A 7,495-nucleotide genomic window follows, 5' to 3' on the forward strand; every position below is an offset into this window, starting at 1 on the left:
ACACAGTGATTTTCGGGGTGAGGGCTTACATCTAAGTATATGATGTTGGGATGTCTAATGTCAATATAATTATAAAAAAACGCACTCAATTATTGGTCAGCTGACCCAAGATAAAAAAAATTAAAAAGGTACTTTGGCAATCCTGGCTGTGTGATATGTAAATGACAGTTATGAAAACATAAAAGATCCACATTGTTGCTGTATAATAAAGGAAGAATGTATCATATACCATACAGCGTGATAAGTGGGCACCACGCAATCAGCAGATCAGCCCGGCTATGATGAGCAAGGCTTGTTCCGCCGCAGTACAAGGGGACTGCTGATTTAAAGAACAAGTCAATAATCATTTGTCAGCCTTCATGTTTCATGAACCCCAAACATCTAAGGGCATAAATAACACGAGACGTGATTGATATGTACCGATTAAAAACATCTTGTGAAAATCAAATCAATCCCACAAGCTTCTCCTATACATCTGGGTATAAAAAAGCAACAGTGACATCTAGTGGAATCAAGGGGCTGGGGATTCCTTTTATTGTATTGATTGAATCTTTGTTATTAAAAAAAAAAAAGTTAACCATATACAATGCAAGGATTTCAGTATGATTGTTGCAGATTCATAACTTGTTTCTGTGATGAACCTACTGATGTAGAGCTCTCCAGCCTTTGTAAGCAAACCGATTGCTGAGTCGGAGAGTCTACCTTCATTGACTTTCAGTTAAGCAGTTTGCTGACATCCAGCCCTGTGTGCAAGCAGCTGCCCCTGGCCACCTCTAGTGGGAGTTAATGGGAAGATGTGAGATTGGCTCTGTACTGAGATATACACTATATTGCCAAAAGTATTGGGACGCCGGCCTTTATACGCACATGAACTTTATTGGCATCCCAGTCTTAGTCCGTAGGGTTCAAAATTGAGTTGGCTCCGCCCTTTGCCGCTATAACAGCTTCAACTCTTCTGGGAAGGCATCCACAAGGTTTAGGAGTGTGTCTACGGGAATGTTTGACCATTCTTCCGGAAGTGCATTTGTGAGGTCAGGTACTGATGTTGGGGGAGAAGGCCGGGCTCGCAGTCTCTGCTCTAGTTCATCCCAAAGGTGTTCTATCGGGTTGAGGTCAGGACTCTGTGAAGGCCAGTCAAGTTCCTCCACCCCAAACTCCCCCATCCATGTCTTTATGGACCTTGCTTTGTGCACTGGTGCGCAGTCATGTTGGAACAGGAAGGGGCCGTCCCCAAACTCTTCCCACAAAGTTGGGAGCATGAAATTGTCCAAAATATATATATATACTGTATACACACTATATTGCCAAAAGTATTGGGACGCCGGCCTTTACATGCACATGAACTGTAATGGCATCCCAGTCTTAGTCCGTAGGGTTCAATATTGAGTTGGCCCGCCCTTTGCCGCTATAACAGCTTCAACTCTTCTGGGAAGGTGTTCACAAGGTTTAGGATTGTGTCTATGGGAATGTTGGACCATTTGTGAGGTCAGGTACTGATGTTGGACGAGAAGGCCGGGCTCGCAGTCTCCACTCTAATTCATCCCAAAGGTGTTCTATCGGGTTGAGGTCAGGACTCTATGCAGGCCAGTCACGTTCCCCCACCCCAAACTCCCCCACTGGTGCGCAGTCATGTTGGCACCTGAAGGGGCCATACCCAAACTCTTCCCACAAAGTTGGGAGCATGAAATTGTCCAAAATGTCTTGGTATGCTGATGCCCTAAGAGTTCCCTTCACTGGAACTATTGGGCGGAGTCTAACCCCTGAAAAACACCCCACACCATAATCCTCCCTCCACCAAATTTTACACTTGGCACAATGCGGTCAGGCAAGTACCGTTCTCCTGGCAACTGCCAAACCCAGACACATCCATCAGATTGCCAGACAGAGAAGCGTGATTGGTCACTCCAGAGAACACGTCTACCCTTCTCTAGAGTCCAGCGGCGGCGTGCTTTACACATATATATATATATATACACATCTTTAAAAGAAACAAATGGCTGGGTCCACAACTTTATTTTAAAGAAAGCACCTTGTGACTGGGTTGTCCTGCTCACAATGATGAGTAACAACAGTGACATCTTGTGGTCACATGGCATAACTCACTTGACATCCTCTGCCATATCCAAATTCATTTATATGTAAGATAATTACCGACTGAATTCAAAAAAATACAATCCCCTTTAAACAAGAAATCCCTAAAAGTGGAGATGGTCTGATAAATGGATATACCGACTGAGCCAAATAAATTCACCTTGCATGATAATCCCTCTTGTTTTTATGTATTCAGCCTGGCATTTAATGACAGCAAGTGCTTCTCCCAGCGTTTAAATTAATTAATCCTTTCACTGCCAAGCAGCCGGGGAAAATATTGTGCCGGATCATCAATGCAAACATACAGGCTTGCTAGGTGCTTTTTTTAAAAGCATCCTCTTCTCGGGCCCAGACACCTGCGGAAGACAGCAATATTGATTCTACAGAGCTGGTCTCTTCGGAGCCAGGCACAGCCAACACAGCAGCCTTGGCATAAAATGTCCAGCCTTGTGTGCCAATTCTAATGGAGCAACAAAGATTATGGATTGGTTGTACTGCTGCTCTGTACAATACTGTGGGCTGGTTGCAGACTGCATACAGAAAGTAATTAGTGTTGCTCTTCTATTAAAACATGATGACAGCTGTGATTGGTGGCTGAACATCACCCATTAAGCAAGCTTGTTATCTCCCCTTGACCTATCTGACTGTGATAAGATGATTAGAGGTTGCTCAATTGTATAAGGCCTAATGTCGGTGGCCTCCCGATCATTATATGAGCTTTCTGGGCATCCCATTCCAAAACCATGAGCAATAAAGTGACCCTTTCATTAAAAATACAGCTGAACCAGGCTTACCTGCAAATGGCAAGCCGCAGTTTCCAAAGCAAGCACATTCACATGGGGTAAGGGTAAGTCAACACTGAATGTTCACAAAAAGGATGTTGTGGAACTGGAGAAAGTGCAGCGAAGGGTGACTAAACTCATAAGAGGCATGGAGGAGCTCAGCTATGAGAAAATATGAACTGCCCTGAATTTGTTCTCTCTGGAGAAGGGGCGATTAAGCGGGACATGATCACTATGTATAAATACATAAAAACAAGTCCATATAAAGAGCTTAGTGCCAAATTATTCACGTTAAGGTCACTGCAAAGGACAAGGGGGCACTCTTTTCTCCTGGAGGAAAAGAGATTTAACCTTTTGCTTACGGAAAGGATTCTTCACAGCTAGAGCTGTGAACATGTGGAATAGACTCCCCCAGGAGCTAGTTCTAGCTAGCGCAGTTAACTGTTTAAAAAAAAAATCTGAATGTCTTCCTTAAATGCACAGAATCATACTGGATATTGAGTTCTTAGAGGTATATTAGGCATCAGAGATTGTTGATCCAGGGAATATCCAATTGCCTTATGGGATCAGGAAGGAATTTTTTGCCCCTGTTGGAGCAAATTGATCCATGCTTTATAGGGTTTTTTTTGCCTTCCTCTGGATCAACAGGGTGTAATTGTGGGCATAGTGTTCTGTTTAGGCTTTTCTTTTTTTGTTGTATTTCTTTAACAGAATGGCTTCAAAATATGGAATAAGCAAATGTTGGGCTATTACAACCTTCAGTCTTCTCGGAAGTCTTTCCACAAGACGGTGGAAATTGGTGCTCATTCAGCTAAAAGAACGTTTGTGAGGTCAGGTACTGGTGTTGGATGACAAGACCTGGTTCACAGTTGGTGTTCTAAATCATCACAAAGGTGTTCTATCGGGTTTAGGTCAGGGCTCTGTGAAGGACAGTCAAACTCCTCCACCCCAAACTCATTAAACCATGTCTTTATGAAGCTGGTTTTGTACACGGGAGCACAATCATGCTGGAATAGGACACGACCTTTCCAAAACTGTTACCACAAGGTTGGAAGCTCACAATTGCCTAAAATGTCTTTGAACGTTGTAGCATTAACAGTACCGTTCACTGCAAACAGATGAACTCAATCATTTGGAAGGGTGTGCACATACTTTTGGGCACAGATTATTAGACATGTAAGCTACGGAAACATTCGGTTCGGATATCTCAGATTTCTGGATTTGGATGCGAAATTCAATTTGGTTCGGGTTTCGGACGAAATCCAAATTTCCTTAATTTTCAAAAACAACCATATACAGATATTACTATTAAAGCTGAGGCTCCTAGACCCGAATGGCATTCAGGATCCAAATTTCCGAATGGCATTCAGGTCTGGGAGCCTCAGCTTTAGTAATATATGTACATGGCTCCTAGACCCAGATGGCATTCAGGATTCGAATTTCCGATTGCATACGGAAATTCGGATCCCGAATGCCGTTCGAGTCTAGGAGCCTCAGCTTTAGTATTATATGTATATACTAAACACAAATTTTTGTTACCGCATGTGACTTTTCTGGCCAATCAGATGGCTCCCATGTTGCTGTAACGTACAAAATTTGTCTTCAGACCCATTCGGATGCATTAAACCGAAAAGCAAATCTGATTGGCCAGAAAAATCACATGTCCGATTCAGTTTCATTTTTGAACGAAATTCAGACGGAAATTCGGATTCGCACGCACTGGGATTCGGAAATTCGGATGTGTCCGAAATTTGATTCGGAAACGAAACGAATCGCACATGTCTACATATTAAGTATGATGGTCAGGCGTCCAAAAACCTTTGGCCATACAGTGTATATTGAAGTCATCTTGCAAGCTGAACGGTGTCAGCCATCTACCATTCAAAAGAAATCTGTGCCGAGAGGAAATAGAAAGGATGTAAGCCAGGGGTAGGCAACCTCGGCACACCAACTGTTGAGGAGCAACAACTCCCATGAGGCATTGCAAACTGACAGCCACAGCTGAAGATTGCCTTTCCATGATCAATGTAGTCAGGTAGCGTGTCATTAGTTATCAAAGGCTGGTCCAAGATATCAGTTCAAAACACCTGCGAGGACATCACAGCCATTCCGAGATAACTCGATTTATTTTGACATTGCAGATCTAAAACGGAACATTTCAGGCTCAAAAAAAAAAAAAATGTTGCGCAGTTTTGGGTCCATGATAAGAGACAAAAACAAGACAATGGCGTTGCTGATCTCCTTCTGGCTACAGTACATTGTTCGGCAATTGTCATTCCCTTGGTTGCGTTATCGACTTGCTCCTTTCACAGTGGCGGGTCCGCACAAAGGTGTGTCCTTAGGCTCACTGCTGCACATGTTTCATCTTTGGTGGCCCTTTTGTTGGCAGAACATAAATCCAGCTTTAGTTGAAATTTGCATATTGTGCACCCCAGGGCTTCTGGTTTTTGCTTCCAGAGCCACTTTTCCATTTCGCACACGCAATAAAATGCAGAATTCTGTACATAAAAACAAATTTAAACCCTTCAAAAATATACATTTTCTGAAAACGTAGATCCTGTAGAATAATCTGGTGGTAGTTGCAATTTTTTAGGACACACAATATTGTGCTATTTAGGAACTTTATGAACTCAGTAAAAATTAAATAATAATACACTTTAATAATTTTAGTGCACACAAACACAATGATATTTTAATATAATTTAATATTTAAAAAAACGGTATTATTATTTTTTTACTGAGTTCATAAAGTTCCTAAATAACAGTACAAATATTGTGATATAAATTATATAAAAGAGGACATAAAAAAATATAAAAGATTGTACCAAGTACATACAAGCCATATATCTGAACCCTGCCTGTGAAAAAGCTGCAGTACCCAAAATAGTCAGTAGGTGAGGCTTTAAATGTCTTTACAGGTCCCTGATTTAACTGTGAATGATGGTCCTAGAGTTATTGATCTCATTTTGGCATGCATGGCAAAACCTAACATGTGGCGCAGCTGTCATTTTCAGTTGCGTGCATTTGTACTTTTATCCTTAATAGGGATCACAAGCGCCCTGTGATAAGTGACATGTTCTCTTTAAGGAGACATCAGCAACTATTAGACTCCTAATGTCACCTCTGCACTCTGTTGAAGTTGATCGAGCACAGACTGTGCTCAGTTAGCTTCATCCCTGACTAGAGATCGACTGCTATGAACCTGGAAGTGCTTACAGCGGAGTGCTTCAAGGTTCATTGGTCACAGAGCAGACATATGTTTCAGAGTATGTAGAAGTGGTTGAATGGCTTTACAACTGTCCAAATCATCTTTGTTGCCATATTTTACTCCCGGCTGCAGGCTATGTAGCAAAGAGGATTTGGACAGCTGTAAAGCCATTCAAACACTTCTACATACTCTGAAACATACGTCTGCCCCGTGACGAATGAACCCTGAAGCACTCCGCAGTGAGCACTTCCAGGTTCAGAGCAGTCAATTACTAGTTGATAAGTTAGCTGGTATTACAATTATCGGTGCACAGTAGATGAGCAATGTTTCACACCCCAATAAATTAATGTATATCCATGATCACGTGATCGTTTGAACCATTATCAGGTATGCAAAGCCTGAAAAAGGGGGGCTTTTTGAAAAAAAATTGCTTTCACAATGAACCTAATAAAAGATAAAAATTATATTTATTATAATGAATTAAAAATATAAATTGCATTGGAATAAACACAAAATTGATACATAGGTTTTGTACATGGTCCAAATACAATACCGTAATTGTTGCGGTAGTCTAGTTGATCGCAGAGAGATACTGCTGGTGGATTGAAAAATCTGTTTCCTGTACGGAGTAGGTGTAGAGGCTTCCCCATTTGAAGTCACTTACCCTGAACAAGTATATTGATCAAATGTTCTGATCAGCAACACAGAGAGAACCGCAGCAAGATGCATGCAAGGATTAAGCATTTTGATATCATGGCTCCATTCTCTCTTCCTTTAGTGGCAGCAGTGGGTGGTCCTTCCTCCTGACCTGATCGGCGTAATGACATCTAAGCGTCACTTAGTCAATGAGTACCCCGAGCCCAGGCTGGTGTGATGGGAGGTTGGGCTTTCCTCCTGACAAACCTGCACCCAATTTAATATTAGGACCGCACTATATGGAGGAGCCTTGATGTGGCTGTGCGGCTTTCACATTTTCTGCAGAAGACGTGTATCTAAACCTCTGCTTTTAACCTTAGTGGTTAGACAGGTTTTTTTGCATGCTGGGTGGTGAGTGCGCCGGGAAACTTTTTCCTGTTTTATTGTTTGAAGCCCTTCCGTGTGCACCTCGCTGTAAAGCTGTTAAATTGATAAATGCGTTTGCCATTTGTTTTGCCAGGCTTGTGTGATGACACACCCAGGGAGCATGTCCATGACAGCCTGGACACACAGTGTGTTACATGACAATGAATGAGTCTGCAGGGGTGGCGTAGTGCCGGAAAGGAGGTAAGTATTCCAGCAAGAGCTGCTTTTTGCTTTTGACACAGAAAATCAGCAAAGAAACAATTCCGCAATCAGAAAAGATTACAAAACAAAAATACTTTTATTTTCCCATGTTCATTATAGAGGTATTACACTGCTGTATAAAGGATGGGTT

Source organism: Nanorana parkeri, unplaced genomic scaffold (assembly GCF_000935625.1).
Source record: "Nanorana parkeri isolate BGI_ZX_2015 unplaced genomic scaffold, ASM93562v1 scaffold544, whole genome shotgun sequence".
NCBI lineage: Eukaryota > Metazoa > Chordata > Amphibia > Anura > Dicroglossidae > Nanorana > Nanorana parkeri.